This window comes from Diabrotica virgifera, chromosome 10 (assembly GCF_917563875.1).
Source record: "Diabrotica virgifera virgifera chromosome 10, PGI_DIABVI_V3a".
NCBI classification, from domain to species: Eukaryota; Metazoa; Arthropoda; class Insecta; order Coleoptera; family Chrysomelidae; genus Diabrotica; species Diabrotica virgifera.
Window position 1 is genome coordinate 62,642,120 of NC_065452.1, and position 24,192 is coordinate 62,666,311.

Below are 24,192 nucleotides of genomic sequence, written 5' to 3' on the forward strand. Positions count from 1 at the left end.
TTGTCCGAAAGTGCTTCCCAGTTTTTCTTAGTTAAGTGCGTGAACTTGTTATAAGATTTAATTAGCTGTGTCGTTACTTCTTCCTGTATGTCCTTAGATTTCGGTACTTTTTTCTTTAAGACCCTTCTGCTTTGTCTTCCTACTTCTTGCGCAATTTCCTCAACTATTTTGACAAAATCTTCCCAAGTAACTTTGTTGCTACTCATTAGATAATTAAAGGGTGTTTTAAAAGATATCTAATAAGTACAGATGAATTCTTGTACAATAGAACGAACGAAGTAGAATATATCTCTTGTATGACCACTAGACTCAGCTAAGTGGAGTAAGATCTCGGAAAAGCGTTCTGAAAAAATCAATATCCATCCCCGAAGCGCTAGAAATGCCCCAGTACACCTATGGCAAGCATCAGCTAACACAGCACATTTTCCCCTAAGTTGAAATGGCTGCTGGACACAATTTTCCGTATCCGACATAGAAAGTATTAAACAGGCTAAGAACCAGCGTTTCACGTTGTGCTAGTTACCTTAAAAAATTGAAATACCACAAGGAAGATACCTGCGACTGAGTGCAGTTAAGAATAGTTCAGTATATGTTCAATAACATTGAGAGACCTGCATAGAAGAAGACCGAATTTTAGTAAATGGCAGGACCATTTATGTGGCTAAAAATTGGAAGTACACAATTTAAAGTTGATGGTGTTCCATCCATTCCTTTCTCTTCGATTACTTTCTTTGATTCCTCCGTCGATGAGAAACATTTCTAAAATTATTATTTAGTAACATGAGTATATAGAGAGATGTAAGAGATTTAACTGTAATGTGGTCAGACCGTTTATACTCCTAAGACCCACCTCTTTTGAGCTAGGTAATTTTCACTGCCAGTTTTGAAGTCAGATTTTATATTTCTTTTCGTGTTTCCTTTCTTTTCTAGAAGTAATTCATGCTAACAACCAACCAACCACTGTAATGTTTCCCTTTTATTAGTCTATGATTATAAATTTTGGATTATATTTTATACATTGCATTTAACATACTGACACCTCTACGATTTTTTACTAAAATGAATAAATTTTCTTAATTGAAATTTGTAATAATAGGATAACCGAACCTTTATAATATCTATTTTTGCTTTGAAAGTTTTTTATCAGAAACAAGGCTGCCAATGCTTTCAATGCAAAAAACAATGCTTTCAGGTAAATACCAATTGTGCTATTTCCAGATCTGTTTGAATCTGATAAAAAATGTTCTAAAATGTCAGCCACTTGTTATGGCAAACCTAATTTAGAACTTGGTGTTTTTCATTATTTATTTATGTTCATTTTCGCATTGCGTTGCGACACAAATTTGGTTGTAAATTATGGATAAAACTACTCGGAAATGTTGTTGAAATAAACGATAGATCCCAAAAATAAATTGTTTAGTTGTTTTGCGTTAGTTTTTTAATTAATTAAAAATTTAAAGTGGTATATAGGTCTGGGGCAAACCATTTAAAAAAAATATTATCTCCCTCAAACTTTTTTTATACAGTGATTCATGTCGAGGCGGACAACTTTTTTATTTTGGAAAATTTTCGGGATGGGGGCGTTTCATAAATATAGTGGTTTCTAAACTTTGGAGCGTCCGACAACTGAACTATCCCTAAAAATTTGTCGGACAATATTACCCGTTAATTGTAAATATTTTTATCAAACAATCCTACAAAAATCAGCTGAGAATGTATACATTTTATAACGATAATGCGTACGCCCCCTATGGGGACGCACTAGGAAGTCGTAAATGATAAACTTCTTTTAAAGGATTGTTTGATAAAAATACTTACAATCAAGTGATAATATTGTACGACGACTTTTTAAGGGTACTCCAGTCGTTGGACGCACCAAAGCTTAGAAACCTCTATATATTTACGAAACACCCCTCTTCCGAAAATTTTCCGAAATAAAAAGTTGTCCGACTCGACATGAATAATTGAATGAAAAAAGTCTCATGAGGGAGGTAATATTTTTTTAATGGTGGGCCCAAGATCTATTATATTAGATACCTACCAGAACACATCTATATACTCCTAAAATGACACATATTTAACATTATGCTTACACATTATTATTATTACACATTAGATATTATTGTCTATAATCCTAATGTCGTTAAAATCTCAATTCGTTGTATTTCAGATAAACGATCCATTGTGATTTTAAATAAACATCAACAATAATAGTTTATTGGGTTGCCAAAGTTGTTATTATTGCAGTAATATCTATTTTAATGTACTATTTGAACTTGAGCTATAATATGAATTTATCTATAATTCCGCAATTATAGCATTTATGTATAGAAGTTATTATTACATGTAAAATATTCAGTATTTTTAAGGATTTTAAAAATAAAAAAATATGCAGGCTGGTCTATTGGAAATAACAAAGATATATATTCAGAAAAAAGGAAAATCTAACAATGTAGATAAGCATAAGGTGAGCCGTATTACAGAATCCTCAAAAACTACAAATAGATGTCGACAGAAATAGATGAATACAGAAATTTATGATCAATATGTGAGAATAATTACAAATTTATACCGATATAAGAGATCCATAATTCGGGTAGACCAACAAAAGTCTAAAGAAATTCCAATAAGAAGAGTGCGACAAGTATATGTACCATCCCCTCTACTTTTTAATATGTGCTCAGAAGAGTTGTTTAAAGAGGCACTAGAAGACATCAATGAAGACACTTAACGGAAGATGTTACGTATTCTCTGTCCTTTTATATAGAGTTAAAACCTGGCAATTACGGACGCAACTGAAAAAATACAAGTTGATTCAGTGAAACGATACGATTTGGCAACGCTGCTGACGATAAAATAGAGGAGCCGCGGGCTTGCGACGTAAACGTTGTGAATCTAGAGAGTGGGAAGTTTAGTTATCATGGATAAGTGGTCGGGTGAACAACGTGCATTTTCTGTGAAAGGTTATTACAAAAATGGTGAAAGTTTTGTACGTGTACAACGAGCATTTAGTTTAGACTTTAATTTGCCGCCCCGCGATGCAGTTCCGTCTATCATGGCTATTAAAACTTGGGTTAGGAACTTTGAAAGTAGTGGTGCAACATCACAAAAAAGAGGTGCAGTGTCAAAACTGCTCGCACACCACAGAATATTGAAGCAGTGCCAAATTCATTACATGCGAGTCGTCGCAGAGATCTTCGAGGACTCGCCTGTAATAAATTTCGCACCGCTTCAATATTCTGTGGTGTGCGAGCAGTTTTGACACTGCACCTCTTTTTTGTGATATTGAACCACTACTTTCAAAGGTCCTAACCCAAGTTTTAATAGCCATGATAGACGGAACTGCATCGCGGGGCGGCAAATTAAAGTCTAAACTAAATGCTCGTTGTACACGTACAAAACTTTCACCATTTTTGTAATAACCTTTCACAGCAAATGCACGTTGTTCACCCGACCACTTATCCATGATAACTAAACTTCCCACTCTCTAGATTCACAACTTTTACGTCGCAAGCCCGCGGCTCCTCTATTTTATCGTCAGCAGCGTTGCCAAATCGTATCGCTTCACTGAATCACCCTTTACTTCTAGCTTTGAGATGTGGTGTTACCGAAGAATGTGGAAAACGTAATGGACACGACACCTAACGAACACGGAAACATTAAGAAAGGTGAACAAAGAAAAAGAAATACTCAACAATATAAATGAAAGAAAAAAAATGAGCTGTTTTGGTCACATACTGCGAAATGAAAATAGGAGTTGATGCAATGGATTCTACAAGGGAAAGTGGAAAGAAAATGAGAATTGGGGAGACGAAGCACGTCCTGGTTGAAAAATTTAAAGCAGTGGAGTGAAAAACCTACAATCGAACTCTTCAGAACCGCTGCTGTAGACAGTAAAATGGGCCATAATGATCGCCAATGCCCTTAAAGTATGAAGCACATGAGGAAGAAGACACAAACTAACTTAAAATCACTCTCTATATGTATTTTAAAACTAAGAATATTTCCACACAGTAAAGCTAAACATATGTTTAAAATATTTAAGAGGCATTCTTAGTTCTTAGTAATTTTATTTGTTTCGTTAGCAAAAATTTTTAACAATAGTCATTTATTGTAATTTTTAGGACTTCATATTATGAAATAATGTACAATGGAAAATTTAGCTTTTGATTTTTGCCTTAGTTATTATGTGCTCCATATTGAAGAATATTTTTCCATTCTTTTGCAGCTTTTGATGTATATTAAATCCCTATTCGCTTTTTTACAATGGCTAGAGATATTTCAATCCTTTGTGTAAAAATTATTTTTGCAATGATAGAATGTGATTGGTCTTTATTAATACTGCATATAGCATTATATTCAATTATAACATCCAAAGTCTCTTGTTTGAAATATAGAATACAGAAAGTTACGAACAAACTAATGGTTCTATATCAATATAATACCAATTCGACTTAATCTTTAATTTTACTCTAATACGGATATACAGTGCGTCCATAAAGTAAGGCATAAATTCATTATTTCGTAAGCCGACGACTTTAGGGAAAAATCTCGAAACAGGTCGATTTTTATTTTTAAAATACAATTTTTTGGCATATATATTATACTAGTGACGTCATCCATCTGGACTTAATGACGTAATCGATGATTTTTTTAAATGAGAATAGGGGTCATGTGATAGCTCATTTGAAAGGGTATTCAATTCTCTATTCACTAGTATAAACATTGACATAATTATTTATACAGGGTGTCCAAACAATTTGAGACAAAAAGAAGAATGTATGTAATTTATTTAATTCAGAATACGTTTTACGGTTGTCAGAAAACAGGAAAACATGTTTATTTGACAAATAAATATTGCTTTTCGCTTAAATTCAATGTTAAAGCTGCCACCCACCTGCCTCTAGGAAATTTGAACATTATGTTTAAGCGAAAATCAATGTTTATTTTTTCAAATTAAGCACTTTCATGTTTTCTGAGAAAAGTAAAATGTATTTAGAATCAAACAAATTAGATAGGTACATTTATCTTTTTGTGTCAATTAATTTAATTTAAACAATTTTTTTTGGACACCCTGTATAAATAATTATTTTAGTGTTTATATTAGTGAATAGAGAATTAAATACCCTTTCAAATGAGCTATCACATGACCCCTATTCTCATTTAAAAAAATCATCAATTACGTCATCACGCCCAGATGGATGACGTCACGAGTATGATATATATGCCAAAAAATCGTAATTTAAAAATAAAAATCGACCAGTTTCGGTATTTTTCCTTAAAGTCGCCGGTTTACGAAATAATTAATTTAAGCGTTACTTTATGGACGCACTGTATATTTCAGAATTATCCCTACACGAATTTAAAAGAAGAATGAGTTTCAGATAAGTAACACTCTATTCGGATTTCGAAACAGATTGGGAGCACAAGATGATCATTTTGCCTTAAATTTGTTAACACAACGATGTAGAGACATGAATGTAGATCAAAATACATGTTTTATTGATTATAGAAAAGCATTTGACTGCTTTAACCATCAATAGGTTATCGAAATTCTCAGCACAACTATAATTGACGAACAAGACTTGCGAATTACCTCAGGACTATATTGTCACCAAATGGCACAAATTAAAATAGAGCACACTTCAAATAGAACATCTGAAGATATACGAATCCGACGAGTAATGCGACACTGTTGCGTGATCACAGCTAATATTGTATTCGGAATCTATATTCATAGAAGTATAAGACGAGGTCCAAGGTGGAACCAAAACTAACGGAATGGGCATAGACAACATCAGTTAACTATTCAAGGAACACACAAGAACCACAAGATACAATAAATTCTATAGTTCATCTATCTACCGACTCTAAATGTTTGCAAATTTAGAATTCTAGTATTTTCAAAAATACCAATAAACATACATTTTTATAACAAAGGACAAATAATAGAACGAATAACTTCCATAAAATACTTGGGAGAAAATATCAACAGCCAGTGTGACCCAAAAAAGAAGTTCTACCAAGAATCGAACAAGCAATGAAAGTACCCATAAACATGAAAACATTTTGATCTTACCTTAGTCTAGAGCTCAGAATCCAAATGATCAGATGTTACGGTTTCTCTGTCTTGCTGTATGGCTGTAAAAGTTGAACAATAGACTCTCAAACAGAAAAAAGAAAATTAGCAGCCTGCCATAGCATGTTACATATATTGACAGAAATTCCCATGTCAAAAAATAATTTCGAGATAGTATTGAATATCACTAAGCAAGCAGCAGTAAAAAATGGATAACATGAACAAACAATTAAGAAAATTTTAAACCAAAACTGCATGAGAAATCCCTGAAATTAATCTTCTCACCACCGCAGAAAAAACTCAGTGCCTTCTGATTTATTAGCTATACAGGCAAAATATCAACAAAGATAGCCAAACACATAAAAAGAAAACAACAGCTTTCAGAACAAACAATAATTTAAGGAAATACATTAAGAATAATAAGAGGCAAAAGAAAAGCAACTACAGAGTGGTATACAACATGTGGTGACTGTCCAAAAACTTAATCGGTCAAACTGCCAGTACGTTTGACAAACGCATAGCAGAACACAAAAGGGCTGTTAATAATAGAAAAACAGATTCTACGTAGGCACGTTACCTTCTAGATCATAATCATTCTTTTAATGAACAGTTTCAGATTCGTTATATTCAAACTAAAGAATTTCAACTATCTTTATTAGAATCTATGGAAATTAATAAATTAAAAAATGCAGATATAATTCTGAATGACAAACTTGAGACAAACATCTCCGCACTCCGCATTTTATTCACTTAGAGAGTTTAAAGTGCAGACTCATATTAAAATACATCACTTAAGAACGGTACTGTGCCGAAACAGTTGTAGAGGCATTAACAATGGAAATATTGAAAACAATAGTTTTCAGTGTTACATTATTTGATAAAATGAATTTTCATAACTCTAAAATAGAGAATGTTGACCAAAAATCGAGACCGACGAGTTGTGGCACGGGAGATAAAGGGCAGAATAGAGAGAACTATGATATAATTCAAAGGAGGCTTGCATCCTGCAGTATACAAATTTATAAGCTGAACAAAGTAGATATACAACGTTTTTACGACAATAGAGATAGGGAAATCAATGTGTTAGAGAGAGAAGTACCTTTTATGTGAGTAAGAGTGAGATAGATGCTGACGTCACAGCGAAGGAATAGTTTAACTATTATCCGCTAGATGGCGCCACCAATTCGCCATTTTTATTCCAATTCGCCATTTTTAGTGCGTGTGAGGTATCATTGGAAAGGGGCGCGTTGGCTCGTCGGATCGGGACGTACAGAGGGGTCGTTGGAAAGGGGCGCTGCGGCACGTTGCATATACTATATTTTATCTACGACCATAACATAATATGTTATTTCAACCAGTCACGAGCAGAAATCTAAGCTTTACGAGTTGCATACTATATTTTATCTACGACCGTAACATAATTTAGTATGTTTAAGCGATGGCTACCCAATTAGCAGCATACGCGGATGATATAAACATAATGAGCAGAACAATGAATGCAGCGGAAGAAACCTACGTTGGGTTGAAACAGAGTGCAGAAGCAGTAGGGCTAGCAATAAACAAAAATAAAACAAAACTACTCATACAAACCAGATCAAATAGACCGGCGCAACAATACTTTATTGACGATATAGAACATGTGAATAGATTCACGTACCTAGGAATGGATCTGGTTGCAAACAATGAAGAAGAACCGGAAATAAATAGAAGGCTTGTGCTGGCAAATAAAGCCTATTTCGCGATGGGCCACATATTCAAATCGCGAGACGTACACCGGAAAACAAAACTCCGGGTATATAAAACAATAATCAGGCCCATAGTAAGTTATGGCTGCGAAACATGGGTGGTGACACAGAAATCTGCCAATGCATTAGATGTGTTTGAAAGAAAAGTATTACGTAGGATATTGGGCCCAATAAGTGAAAATAACAACTGGCGAATTAGGTATAATAGAGAAATATACGAGCAATATAGCGAACCAACTCTAGCACAACACATTAAACTTCAGAGATTACGGTGGGCAGGGCACGTGGTCCGCATGCATGAGAATAGAATCCCCAGAAAATTGCTGAATGCAAGAATGCAGGGAAGAAGACCTGTTGGAAGACCTAAAAAGAGATGGGAAGACAAAGTCGATGAGGATGCCAGAAACTTCCTGGGAACGCGTTCATGGAAAAGAACAGCGGTAAATCGAAATGACTGGAGAAGCTTATTGAAGGAGGCCAAGGCTCGATTTGGGCTGTAGTGCCATTGGATGGATTAAGCGATGGTGACATTACTTCAGGAGAGACATGGACAATAAAGGTTGTAGGTATGTAGTGCCTAAATGGTTTAACGTAGAGAGGCATAGACAATAAAAGTTGTAGGTATGTAGTGCCTAAACGACTTAACGTAAAGACATGGCGTAACGTATGTAGTGCCTAAACGGCTTAACGTAGAGAGGCATGGACAATAAAGGTTGTAGGTATGTGGTGCCTAAATGGCTTAACGTCCCCGTGCAGAAATCTAAGCTTTATGAGTTGCATACTATATTTTATCTACGACCGTAACATAATTTAGTATGTTTAAGCGATGGTGACATTACATCTCGTTAGCATTGGTCTGATTGGAGAATGTGATACGTTAAAGGTGTGGGGAGTATCGAATATGTTATTTAATCCATAAACTAACCGTTACGACCTGCTTACTATATTATATCTACGACCATAACATAATATGTTATTTAAACTAGTCACGTGCAGAAATCTAAGCTTTACGAGTTGCATACTATATTTTATCTACGACCGTAACATAATGTAGTAAGTTTAAGCGGTGGAGGCATTACAGTGCCTAAACGGCTTAACGTAGAGAGGCATAGACGTAAGGAGAGACATGGACAATAAAGGTTGTAGGTATGTAGTGCCTAAATGGCTTAACATAGAGAAGCATAGACAATAAAAGTTGTAGGTATGCCTAAACGGCTTAACGTAGAGAGGCATAGACGTAAGGAGAGACATGGACAATAAAGGTTGTAGGTACGTAGTGCCTAAACGGCTTAACGTAGAGAGGCATGGACAATAAAGGTTGTAGTGCCTAAACGGCTTAACGTAGAGAGATATGCGAGATGTCATGTGATTTAACAAATTAAATAATATAGAAAAATTAAACATAACATCATGCCATAAAGGCATTAGATAAAAATTATTGGATTTAACAAAATCAAATACAGCAGAATGTTAAAAAGGAGTTCTGTATCTTCGATCCTATTGGTCCAATAGTGACATCAAATACAGCATCATGTTAAAAGGACCTTAGTTACGTATCTTCGGTCCTATTGGTCCAATAGTGACATACGAATTCTCAAATGATACGATTTAACCAATAGAGTACAGTGACAGAAAAATAAAATACATCATGTCAAAAGGGACTTAGATACGTATTTTCGGTCCAATCGTAACTTACAGTACCTCAACTGATAAAATACAATGGCATAAAATTCAAATACATCAGCATGTCAAAAGGGTTTTAGTATTTTCGTTTTTACTGAGAAAGATCCAAATCTTTCGTATACTATTATACACAGGCGTTCTTTCATTATGTGCAAACTAGTAAACCTCTTATTTTTAACATGCAACTCTCAATATTTACATTATCTCTCCCTAGATGCAAAATGTCAATGTATGATGTATGGAGCACAAATATATGCAAACCACCAATTGCTAAATCTATCATTTTATTGCTAATGCCTAAAATACATATCAGATTAATTCTTTCGCTCAGTCCAAACCACCGATATTTCTCACATTATTTTCAAACCAGATTTAGAGTTCTAGTCAGGCATAAAATTCAAATACATCAGCATGTCAAAAGGGCTTTAGTATTTTCGTTTCTACTAAGGAACATCCAAACCTTTCGTATACGTATATCATGTCGTATACTTTTGAATACTATTGGTTTTTATAATTTGTTTAAATTTTTTTAATAAATGTAGCAATAACTTCGAAATTATGGCATTTAGGTATAGGGAAAATAACACGAAAAATAATCAGTATTTCTTTAGGACTTCAAAACGCAAAAAATATACAGTTTGTTCCATTTGAAATAAGAAAGTTCATTAGATTTCCAGAAAAATAGAAAATCTGACAACAATGTAATTGTCACTATAATATCGGCCACCTCAGAAAACTCTTACTCACCAAAATATTGAGAGTTGCATGTTAAAAATAAGAGGTTTACTAGTTTGGACATAATGAAAGAACGCCTGTGTATAATAGTATACGAAAGGTTTGGATGTTTCTCAGTAGAAAGGAAAATACTAAAGCCCTTTTGATATGCTGATGTATTTGACTTTTATGCCTGACTAGAACTCTAAATCTGGTTTGCATACAGAGTGAGTTCTATGTATGGAAACACTCAATTATCTCGGAAACGACTTTATAAAAATCTATAAAAATCTTGCAAGTCGTTTCCGAGATAATTGAGTCTTTCCATACATAAAACTCACTCTGTATGCAAACCAGATTTAGAGTTCTAGTCAGGCATAAAAGTCAAATACATCAGCATATCAAAAGGGCTTTAGTATTTTCCTTTCTACTGAGAAACATCCAAACCTTTCGTATACTATTATACACAGGCGTTCTTTCATTATGTCCAAACTAGTAAACCTCTTATTTTTAACATGCAACTCTCAATATTTACATTATCTCAATATTATTCCCGAACAACCCGTAGTAGAAAGCCCTGAAGGCACTACTACGCAGATAGCGAAGCCGATCACAAGGAAGGCAGTCAGAGTCACCTCCTTAGAGGAGGTGGATCTGATGACAGACTAGGAGGTCATTCAGGCCAGGCTGGCTGGGGCCTCCAAGAAGAAGGTAAAGGATCTGGTGGGAAAAGGCCAGGATTACATTGAAGCCAATCGCTCGGTGATCAAGGCCAATTTCACCAAGGTCCTTGGACGACAGGAGGACAGTCCCCCTAAGTCTAAAGAGAAGGCGGAGCAAAAGCTGGAAATGGCTACGCAAAAGCCTACAAAGAAACGACAAAGTCGGACCACAGTACGCCGCCAGCGGAAGTCAAAAAGAGGCCGAGAAAGTCAGAAATGACTTTCACACAAGCCCTTTGCTCGGCAAAGGTGGCGGTAGTATGTGATGGCCGAAGTCAAGATGGAACCCACAAAGCTTAAGGCAGTGCAAACATCCATCTTGGAGGCTTTGGAGAGAACGCCAGAAGGAGGGCCGCAAATCAGGCTGCTAAAGAGCACGTTTAAACCCGGTTACCTGGTAATGACGTGCGCGGATAGTGCAAGCGCACAATGGCTCATCGACACTACTCCCGCTCTAAAGCCTTGGGAAGGTGCAAACCTCCAGGCTAAGGACGAGAGTGAAGTCGAGAGGCCGTGTTCTTGCACTGTCTACATCCCAGACGAGGACGGAAAGAGGTTGGAGGCGGAAAGTGTGCTGACTCGATTAAGGGTCAGCAACCGACAGCTCAACACTCTTTTATGGACCGTTTTGGGCAAAACACCTGCAGAAAAAGGGCAGGTATGGGTCCTCTCAATGGACAAAGAGTCCTTTGAGGAACTCAAAAAACTTCAAATTTGTCCTTACTTTGGCATAGGAAAAATTAAATTCCGTGTCAAGGATGATGGGCACATTGAGAAGGTTGCAGAGGCCGAACCATCGGGGTTGCAAGGCGTAACTGCCACAACCTCGGCAGTTAAGTCTAAGCAAAAAAGAAAAGAAGTCAAACCTTCAGAGGCGCAAAGCTCTAAAGTAGCGCCAAAGAAGGTTAAGACTTCGACCAAAATCAAGGCTCCCTCTAAGGATGATAAGTCAAGGGAAGGAGCAAAAGAAGGAAGAATCCCGGAAGAAGTCCGCACCGACTTGCAGGGGAGTGCTACAGACCCGCCCAGAAGGCTAGAAGCCACTGAGCGGGTGGTCTCTCCCATGGAAGAGGTAGAGGACACGGGAAAACCCGAAAGATAGCCTTCAATTTAGAGGAAGGTAGAATAAAGATCCTGCAGGTCAACCTACATCATACCAAATCTGCGTCGGCGGTTTTGTGCAGAAGGTTTGATATGGAAGGCCTGGACTTGGTCCTACTGCAGGAACCATGGCTCCACGGAGGGAGAGTTGCAGGCTTGAAGCCGCAACACGGTAAGTTACTATACGATGCGAAAGGAGAGACACCTCGAGCATGCATTGTATATGGCAACTAAGTAAACTGTACACTGATTCCGGATCTTTGCTGTGGAGACTTTGTTACAGGTATTCTAACCGCTTTCACCGAGGAAGGTAGTAAAAGATGGTTGGTCTGTTCTGCCTACTTTGCTGGAGAGAAGGTCTTCCTCCAGGCATAGTAGAGGACGTTATAACCTACAGTCGAAGGGAGAACCTTCATCTAATACTGGGATGTGATGCCAATGCCCACCATCTGGCATGGGGGAGTACGAACATCAATAGTCGAGGTGAGTCTTTACTACAGTTCATCTTAAGCATGGATTTAGAAATAGCCAATATAGGAAATAAACCTACCTTGGTTACGGCCACGCGCAGAGAAGTCTTAGATGTAACACTTTGCAGTGAAAAAACGTACGATACTATAAAGAATTGGCATGTGTCAGAGGAACCTTCATGATCCGACCATAGGCACATTCGATTCGATTTAACTACTTCGATTCGAATGGTGGCAAGATTCAGGAACCCAAGATAGACGGATTGGGAAGGCTATAGAGGCTCACTCGAGAAGTCTCTCGAGGGAGGAATCGGCACCATAAGAGATAGGGAAGATCTCGAACTGGCAGTTGAAACGGTGAGCGGAGCTGTTCTGGCCTCTTACCAGGAGAATTGTCCAGAGAGAGAAAAGAAAGGAAAGAAAAACACACCCTGGTGGAATGAACACTTACAAAAGCTTAGGGCAGATGTAAGAAGGCTATTCAATAAAGCCAAATTCAACCAGGAGTGGTCCATTTATAGAGAAAAACTGACGCAATATAATAAGGAGATCCGAAAAGCCAAAAGAGACTCGTGGCGAAAGTTCTGCGAGGGAGTCAAACAGGCTCCCGCATGCTCCAGAATCCACAAGGTCCTGGCTAAGGATGGTATTGTGAATCAGGTCGGCCTCTTGAAGAAAGAGGACGAAACGTATGTGGAAACCCTGGAGGAAAGCTTAATAATGCTCAACAAGGCACATTTCCCCGGCTCATCTATTGACAATAATCCTCCGGTAGGGGTAGTTTATCCCAGAAGGCCTACTAAGGCGGACTGGAAATTAGCTACCGACATCACGAGACCGGAAAAAGTCAGGTGGGCGATCAATAAATTCCAGCAATATAAATCACCTAGAATGGACGGGATCTATGCAGCCTTCCTACAGAAGGGACAGGATGTGATTATCCCGCATCTAACAAAGATCTTTAAAGCTAGTTTGGCATGGAGATATATTCCAACTGCATGGCGAAGGGTGAAAGTCACATATATCCCCAAGGTTGGTAGGGTAATGGACCAGACCCCCAAGTCATACAGACCAATAAGTCTATCCTCTTTCCTAGCAAAAACGCTGGAAAGATTGATAGACAGGTATATTAGGGACGATGTGCTGATGGAAAAACCACTTAGCGATCGTCAATATGCATACCAGCCAGGAAAGTCAACTGACTTGGCACTGAATGATCTTAACAGACTGCTGTCAAAGTCGCTAGATGACAAAGAGATAGCGGTGACGACGTTTCTGGACGTGGAGGGAGCGTTTAATAACGTCTCCTTCGAGTCTGTAACGGAAGCGCTTAAAAGGAGAGGAGTTCCTGCCTTCATATGCGAGTGGACAAAGGCGACCTTAGCAAACAGGATCATGGTGTCCTCATTAGGTGAAGCCACCATTGAAGCGAAGGCAGTAAGCGGCTGCCCACAAGGAGGAGTTCTATCCCCATTACTGTGGGCTATGCTTATGGACGACCTACTTAACACGCTGTCCAGGGAGGGTTTTTACTGTCTGGGATATGCGGACAACTTGGTAATTGTAGTTCGAGGACGCTTTACCAAAGTAATTTCAGAGAGACTTCAAGTCGCTCTGAGGATGGTGGACAGCTGGTGTGAGGAAGAAGACCTGAAGGTTAACCCTCAAAAAACATCCGTTGTTCCCTTCACCAAGAAAAGAGCACTGCAAGGCTTAGCCACTAGCGCTCAAGGGAGTAGAAATCCCATTCACAAGTCAGGCCAAGTACTTAGGTGTAATATTCGACCAGAGGCTGACATGGAATGCACACATTCAAAAAGTCACAGAGAAGGCCATTATGGCCCTGAACAGATGTAGACGAATGTGTGGTAAGAATTGGGGGTTAAATCCTAAAATGAACCTCTGGTTATACACAAGGGTTATAAGGCCCATGATAACTTACGGTTCAGTGGCGTGGTGGAACAAAACGCAACAGTCCGGGGAGATTCGATTGCTCAGTAGCACACAATGGCTGCATGCTTGAGTGTTACAGGAGCCATGAGAACAGCTCCAACGGACGCGCTAGAAGTTCTACTAAACCTACCACCTCTACATATATACATACAGAGTGAAGCCAGATCAACAGTACATCGGTTGATCCAGGGCCAAGCTCCAATAAGTATGATGCAGGGAACTGATAACTTAAGGCTATACCAGGACATAAAGGCAGACCCCGTTCTAGGAATGCCTGTAGACCGAATGGTTACGAGGTATAGCGTTAACAAAAATTTTCATGTCACAATACCAAAAAGAGAGGACTGGGAAACTGGTCCGCCGATAACGGCAAACTCAATATGGTATACGGACGGCTCCAAAACCGATATAGGTACAGGGGCTGGAATATATGGCTTAAAACTAAGGACGGAAGTCCGGGTATGTCTAGGGACATATGCGACCGTATTTCAAGCCGAAGTAGCTGCTATACAAAGGTGCGCTATGGAACTAATCAGTCGAAATCTAGATAACGACTCCACCATTATCTATTCGGATAGTCAAGCGGCTCTGAAGGCTCTCAGTTCGGTACAGGTCGATTCATGGCTGGTATGGAACTGTTTGAATGTCCTTTCTCAGGTGGGAAGTCGAAACAGATTGACACTTGCCTGGGTGCCGGGACATAAGGGTCATCGTGGCAACGAGAAGGCCGATGAATTGGCCCGAAAAGGCGCATATACGCCACTGGTTGGTCCGGAACCCGTCTTTGGAATCGCAAATACGATAAAAGAGCAGCTATACAAAAATGGACGCAACGGAAGTCTCTTGAATGGTGGAACAACTCCCCAGGACAGAGGCAGGCCAAACAGTTCATCAAAGGACATTCGGTTAAATTTACAACAGACTTACTTTCACGCAGTCGAAGCACTGTCAGAATGATAGTGGGTCTGCTGACACTGTAGACTCAATAGACATTTGAGTCTCATAGGCCTGACAGAAGAGGACACCTGTCGGTTCTGCCTGGAAGAAGAGGAAGCCGCTCTACACGTTCTGTGTCATTGCGAAGGTCTCGCACGAGTGCGGTTTCTAGAACTCGGTGAGGAAAAACCGGAAGCACCAGGCTACATGAACAGGCCACTATCAAGGCTGTTAAGTCTCATTAAGAGGACTAAGCTAGATGAAGTGCTTTAAAAGAAAGGGGAAACACAATAGATCTACTGTCGCAGTGTATCAGGCTCCATTGGCCGCCCCATTTTCTACATTGGTTAAATCGTATCATTTGAGAATTCGTATGTCACTATTGGACCAATAGGGCCGAAGATACGTAACTAAGGTCCTTTTAACATTATGCTGTATTTGATTTTGTTAAATCCAATCATTTTTATCTAATGCCTTTATGGCATGATGTTATGTTTAATTTTTCTATATTATTTAATTTGTTAAATCACATGACACCTCGCATATCTCTCTACGTTAAGCCGTTTAGGCACTACAACCTTGATTGTCCATGGCTCTCTACGTTAAGCCGTTTAGGCACTACATACCTACAACCTTTATTGTCCATGTCTCTCCTTACGTCTATGCCTCTCTACGTTAAGCCGTTTAGGCATACCTACAACTTTTATTGTCTATGCCTCTCTACGTTAAGCCATTTAGGCACTACATACCTACAACCTTTATTGTCCATGTCTCTCCTTACGACTATGCCTCTCTACGTTAAGCCGTTTAGGCACTGTAATGCCTCCACCGCTTAAACTTACTACATTATGTTACGGTCGTAGATAAAATATAGTATGCAACTCGTAAAGCTTAGATTTCTGCACGTGACTAGTTTAAATAACATATTATGTTATGGTCGTAGATAAAATATAGTATGCAGCTCGCAACGGTTAGTTTATAGATCAAATAACATATTCGATACTCCCCACACCTTTAACGTATCACAATCTCCAATCAGACCAATGCTAACGAGATGTAATGTCACCATCGCTTAACCATACTAAATTATGTTACGGTCGTAGATAAAATATAGTATGCAACTCATAAAGCTTAGATTTCTGCACACGTGGACGTTAAGCCATTAAGGCACCACATACCTACAACCTTTATTGTCCATGCCTCTCTACGTTAAGCCGTTTAGGCACTACATACGTTACTCCATGTCTCTACGTTAAGCCATTTAGGCACTACATACCTACAACCTTTATTGTCCATGTCTCTCCTGACGTCTATGCCTCTCTACGTTAAGCCGTTTAGGCACTGTAATGCCATCACCGCTTAAACATACTAAATTATGTTACGGTCGTAGATAAAATATAGTATTCAACTCGTAAAGCTTAGATATCTGCACGTGACTCGTTTAAATAACATATTATGTTATGGTCGTAGATAAAATATAGTATATGCAACGTGCCGCCGCGCCCCTTTCCAACGACCCCTTTGTACGTCACGATCCGACGAGCCAATGCGCCTCTTTCCAATGATACCTCACACGGACTAAAAATGGCGAATTGGAATAAAAATGGCGCATTGGAATAAAAATGGCGAATTGGTGGCGCCATCTAGCGGATAATAGGTAAACTATTCCTTCGCTGTGACGTCAGTATCTATCTCACTCTTACTCACATAAAAGGCACTTCTCTCTCTAGCACATTGATTTCCCTATCTCTATAGTCGTAAAAACGTTGTATATCTACTGAACAATATTAATTATAGGTTCGACAAGTTATTTTAATGTTTTCCAGCTTTATCAAGCCTCAAAACACCACACTCAATTCACCGAAAATTGTGTAAAAGTCTTTCGTATTTTTTCGAACATTTTACATAATCTACAATAAGACTTGAACTTTGCTCCCCTATCGAGACTCGTCTATTTCCCGATAAAATCGATTCGTGATTATTTTACAAAAGTGGGTACTGATACGCCCCAAATCCTCTTTCGACACTATAAAATTAAACTGTCATTGTAATCTTGCCGACTCGGATCTTATAAATCAGTCAGATGGGTCTGTAGTTACTACGAGAGGTGATCTATTTTAGTTTGTGGCATGTATCTTTAGAGGGTATGGTCACCTGAAAAATTACTTCAGCCTCGCTAGACAGATTGACGAACAGCCCTGTAGATCACGTTTATTATTCCCGAAAATTGTTTAATTACTTTTTAGGTATTTATTAGATTTGAAGATATATAATTTTAGCCTTGAAATTGATAATAAAAATATTGTTATAATAATTTTCTTTTTTTAATCCACAGATAATAATCGTAAACAAGAAGTTTCAATATTTTTAACTAGTCAACCGTGATTGGAAATTATACAGGGTGTCCCGGAAAATAGTGCGTTCCTTTAAGGTATGGAGAGAATACACAATTTGGAACAAAAAAAGTCCTATATCATTTTTTTCTAAAGTTAACCGTTTCCAAAAAAAAGTTAACATTGTTTTCCATATACCTGTATTTTAATGTTTGGAAATTTTAATAAACTGGCAACATCGTACGCACTACGGAATAATAACAGATAATAAGAACTCGTTTGTGATTGTGATTAACAGTATTTAAAATAATCCAACCTAATACATAGTAGGTAATACTTATGTATTTACTATTTGTTTACTAAAATTATTTTCTTTTGAAATGTATTGAAATACCTATTGCATAGTTTTAAACGAATTACACATCTTTTAACATAAAAACACATCTTTTAACTGAACTAGTATTATGTATTTAGTAAGGTTTAAATGGGTTGAATGCTGAGTATTGCTGAGGGCTTTAACTGAATTACATAGTTTTAATAGTTTACAGTGGAACTTAAATACACCAGATAATGTCTCAGTAATTTGTTTACTTGTGAACTGAAATAACTAAGTTGTACTTACTTGAAAATAATTATTATACCGAATAGATATTTCAAGTAACCTTTCACAAACACCATTCATAGGTAATAACATAATAGGTAATACACACACTATTCGAAAACATTTTCGGCATTGACACTAAACAGGATTCTTTAAAACCATCGGTTTACTATCTACCTATCTTCTATCTACATATTTACATGGGACTGTTTATGCTTAAATTTGCGTACCGCACATAGTTGTCAGATTTAAATTTGCCTACCAAAATACATTTTAATTTTTTAGTCAAATGGTTGCATTTAGAAAAAAATGTTATAAGAGTTTTTTGTTTTACATGGTGCCTTCTACCTATACCTTTAAGGAACGCACTATTTTCCGGGATACCCTGTATTTATTATATTCTTCTTCTTCTGAAGGTGCCGTAAATTCTTGCTTAAGCTTCTGCTATTCATTGTCTTACTAGGTAAGATGTTAAAGAAGCAGATTTATATCACAAGCGTTTCATAATAATGGATTACATTAGCGGATTTCTGAGGTGGAAATCGAAGCATCAAATATAAGGTATTTTCATTTAAAACTGTGGTTTATTTCCACAAGAAAAAGTAGATAATATCTTATACGTATATTCACTAATATTCGCAGATGACCAAAACATTTTTGCACAATACAGAGAGGACATGGATTATATGATAAGGAAATTAAAGGAAGAATATGAGCTGAGGACTCAAGATAACTATATTATGTGTTAAACCGGATACTTATGTATTGGATCCGACGTTGAATATTTGAACTTAAGTTTAGAAGAGAATATTAAAACTTAAGTATTTGTGCATAATGTAAGCTGATATAGTACTTGTATGAAAGATATAGAGATACAAATAGCATGGAGAAAACAAGCCACCAAATTACTCCATGGAGTGATATGGAACAACAATCTAACCAACGAAAACAATGAAAGTAGCTTTCAGAGCATAATGTTGAATATTACTCTATATGGAGCAGAATTATAGCCAATACAACAACAACAATACCGAATAAAATACGAACAGTTGAATTGGACTTTATGAGAAGATGTCTACAAATCACCAGAGAGAATAGTATACGAACAGAGGAAACATGGAATAGAATGGAAGTAAAATGCTCAATTACAAAAAAACTTGAAACAGAGTCCTGCAGTGGTACGTGCATGTACAAAGAATGCTAGAGCACAGGTACAAGAAAAGAATATTAGACTGAGACCTACCGGGACTTTATAATTATACATACAATTGGACTTCGTAAGCCCTAGGTTTTCACCCAAAGTGACGGGAAGAAAAACTGGAAGCCGATATTTTAACTCTTCGTATAACTTTGCGTCGATTGATATATATATATATATATATATATATATATATATATATATATATATATATATATATATATATATATATATATATATATATATATATATTAATGTGATATTCAAAGATCGGTGTGCTCAAAGCAATTGATTAGATAATTAATTAATTAATTAAATTTAATTTTAATGATGCACTTATGATTTAATCACACTATTTAATGCTCTAATCTCAGGGTTTTATATTCTCGTGCTTCAATATCTCCTTTGCTTTACATATGATAAATAAGGTCAAAGACTAACGGAATAAAACACATATATGGTACAAAAACATCTATTGAAATAAATTCACCCTCAAAATATCCTCTAAAAATAATATCTCCTATTCTGATTATTGAAATACTCCTACCACTATCTAAAGTACTTATTGAAATTTGCGTTATGAATAATTCTACAAAAAAAAATAAAACTGTCTCTCGGATGATGAGTTGTCCAAATTCTTGTCTCTGGTCGCCTACAATTTACTCTTAGCAGCCCCCTATGTAGTCAGCAATCTCGCAACAAACTATTGCAAGCCTATTGTCATCAATGACCCCCTACAGATGCACGTATCTTTCAAAAAACAATGCTAGCCTTTTCTCCTCTCAATAAACTGAATCTATTTCTCGTTCCGGCATGCAACGGTGACTCTTGGAATATAAGTAGAACAATATAACTTACAATGCTTTACGTGATGAGCCTCCGTCAGGACACTTATTTCAACAAACTCACAGCTATTCATTTATCTGCCTTACTACTTCAGGAGACTCTCAGAGATCACCACTATTCGACTTGACGATCATTTAACAACTATCGTCTAGAATCACATTCGTTTAAAGGCCAGCACTAAACAGTAACGTTGAAAAAATTATTCTACCGTAAAATTAAATTATGTAAAAAATTATGAAAGTCCACTGACAACGATTCCAAAGAATTAAATTCTAAATTGTCAATGTCAGATTCAACACCAACTTTTCCTACCATTAGAAATTTCCTAAAACTAATTACATGCCAATCGGTTTTTAAGGAGATTACATTCATTTAAATTTCTAAATACAATTGTTCCCTAACCCGGTCTCATTGTCCAAACACATAACCACTTCCTTATCATACTAACTGTACAAAGAAAATACTTAATCCCTATTTAAATTTTGTTTACCTACGGCCATCCAAAGATAATTGACTTTCATTTCTTCGAAATGAATTTTGGTATATTTTTATTATATGTTTTAACTTTTCTAAAATATTAAGATCGAAACCATATTAATTCAAATTTTACATATCTTAACAACTCCCCGCCATTTGATTTGCCGAAAAACTCTGTTATTTGTTTAAATGACACAAGTTTTTTTTAGGATCAAATTATTCCATTATGTTACCAAACTCTACTCATGATACTTATAAATGTCGTGAATGTTAAAAATACCCCGTATCTTGCCTGTATCTATATGCGCTAATTCATAACTATTTACCCCATTTTCCGTATTGACCCTATATGGACCTTCAAATACCGGCATCAATTTAGCACAAATACCATTTTGTAAATTGGACACCCTTAGTGCCCTCACTAAAACTTTATCCCCTTTCTGGAATGTAACCGGCCTTCTTCTTCGGGTCCTCTCTTGCCTTTGGAGATATTTCTCTCCACTTCGTCTCAATCTTCGTTGAACCACCTCGATCACTTCTTCGTATTGTCTGGGGGCGGTGTCTTCCCACGGTCTCGTAGGCATTGTTCCTTTCATTACATATAAAGGCGTCTCCTTGGTAACCGTATTTGGTGCACAGTTCAAATACGTCTCTATTTCAAACACTTTTCTGTCCCAATGTCGATGATGTTCTTCCGCAGCAATTCTTAGAAATTTTGTGACTTCTTGTATAAAACGCTCTGATGGGTTGCTCTGTGGATGTCGGATGCTTACAAATTTTGTATTTATGCCTCTCTCTCTTAATTCCCCTTTAAAACGGTCGTTCCTAAAGTATGTTGCATTGTCCAACAAAATATTGTCTGGTCTTCCCACTGTTTCGATAAAATCGTCTATCTTCCGAAGTATTTCAGCTCCTTTCGTGGTTCTACATGGGTACAGTTTTAAATACTTTGAAAAAACATCCACCATAACTAATATGTGTTTATTCCTCTGTGTTGTTGTTATTAAATCGCTCAACATATCAATGGCGACAATATCCAGTTTCTTCCGAGCTATGACGTTTTTTGTGATGTTTTCGTTTTTGAAATTCTTACTTTTACACTTTTGGCATGTCTCGCAATTTCGAGTCATCTCTTTGGCTATTGTATAGTCCTTTCGACAAATGTAGTTCTCCCTGAACATAAGCCACCCCTTCCTGCTTCCAATGTGTCCGTTGTCACAGTGTAATTTTGCTAAAACTTCTTTTGCCATCTGTTCCTTGATTACATATAGTTCTCTACCATCGACCCTCTTAAAATATAAGTTATCCTCTTGTTCGACCCTTTGCTTTTCTCTTTCATCCAGTTGTTCCTGATTTTCCCTGATCTGAGCCAAAGAAAATAAGCCTGCTTCTTCTCTCATTATGTTCATGCCAACGTGGAGAGTTTTGTGGTCCTCTTTGCGGAATTGTTCATCTCTCGTCAACGCATCAGCCAAGATATTGTCAGTTCCTTTGATATATTTAAATTCAAAATCATACTCTTGAAGTAAAAGAATGCCCCTATGAATTCTATTATTTACCAGCCTATTTTTCATTATATGTATCAAAGCTGCATGGTCTGTTTCAATGGTGAATTTTGCCCCTAGTAGGTAAAACCGTAATTTATTTACACAAAATAACACACTGGCGAACTCTAATTCAGTAACGCTGTACTTTCTCTCATATGTTTTGGTTACACGGGAGACAAAACAGATTGGCACCTCTACATCGTCTTGGATCTGTGATAACACCCCTGCGAATTTTGTTATGGAAGCATCGGTCCGGAGAATGAAAGGTTGATCATATCTTGGGTGGTGTACTCTTACAGCTGTGGAGAAAGCTCCTTTTAAATTTTTGAAAGCCATTTCTTGTTCCGTTCCCCATTTCCACCTAACATTTTTCTTAAGTAATGCTATCAACGGTATTTCTTTTGTGCTGATGTCTGGTATTAGTTTTTTGAAATAGTTTACCATTCCCAAAAATCCCCGCAATGTTTTTAAATTGGTTGGCCTAGCGTAGTTATTTATAATTTCGATTCTATCTTCTGCAAGACTAATCCCTTTTGTGTCTAATTTGAATCCTAAATACAGTATTTCCTTTTGGAAAAACTGACACTTTTAATATTTAATTTCAATCCCGCTTGATCCAGTTCTTCTAGCACAGTGTGAATATGTCGTAGATGGCTTGTTATATCTGGTGAGAAAATTAATAAATCATCTATGTAATGTACAACAAATTCTCCATGCCTATTTAAGATTGTGTTCAATGCGCGAACCAAAGCAGCGCATGCACTCTGTAGGCCAAATGGTACCACCCTAAATCGGTATACCACTCCGTCGATCGAAAAAGCGGTATAATTTCGACATTTCTCTACCAAAGGTATTAACCAAAAACTATGTTTCAAATCGATTTTGGAAAAAATGTGTGACCCTGTGATTCGTCCAAATATGGCTTCGATGTTCAAAGGCGCTTCGTATTGCGCGATTGTGTGTGAATTAATGTTTCTTGCATCTAAACATAATCGCAAATCACCACTCGATTTTTTAACGCATACTATCGGGTTGATATATGGAGAGTCACATCTTTCTATCACCTTGTCTTCGATCATTTTTTCAATTTCCTGTCCGACGCTTTGCCTGTATTTATACGGGATTGGATATGTCTTGGATTTAAAATTTTCTAAGTTTTTAACTTTAAAAGAATGTTCATAATTTTTAGCCACTCGGCTTTCTTCATTAATCAAATCTCCATAATTTTCTAGAATCTTCTCTACTTCCTTTTCCATGTTTTCTCCACATTTTAATTTTCTTTCATCCTCATTTTGTTCGCATGTATTCACTGTCCATAATATTTCTTCATAAAATTCTGGATTCTCGTCCATTATTGCCATTTCTTCTCTGTCCTCATCCTTTATTTCTTCTTCTGTTTTTTTTATCTTCAATTTCCATTTGGTATCCCGAGCACCATGTTTCTACTGCTTTCATTTCTCTTATGAGAACTTCCTTTTCTTCCTGCTTCCTTTCTGTTTTATCGTCGATTGCCGACAATTCTTCCGTACCTTCGATTTCCTGTCTTTTTCTTGTATCCACCTTGTTTTCCTTCTTTCTTTTTGAACTCTTCTTCTTTTTCTTCCTTCTTTTTTTTTTGGTTGATTTTTTTCTTGTACTTTCTGTTTTTCCTCTACAGTCATATTGATTTCTTTATGTTTTTCCTGTTCATTTATCTTTTCAACAATTATTTTCCTATCTATTTCCATTTCTTCTTCTATGTTGTCTGGTTCTGCTCTGATTTCCAGTTTATTCTCCGAAAAATTTAT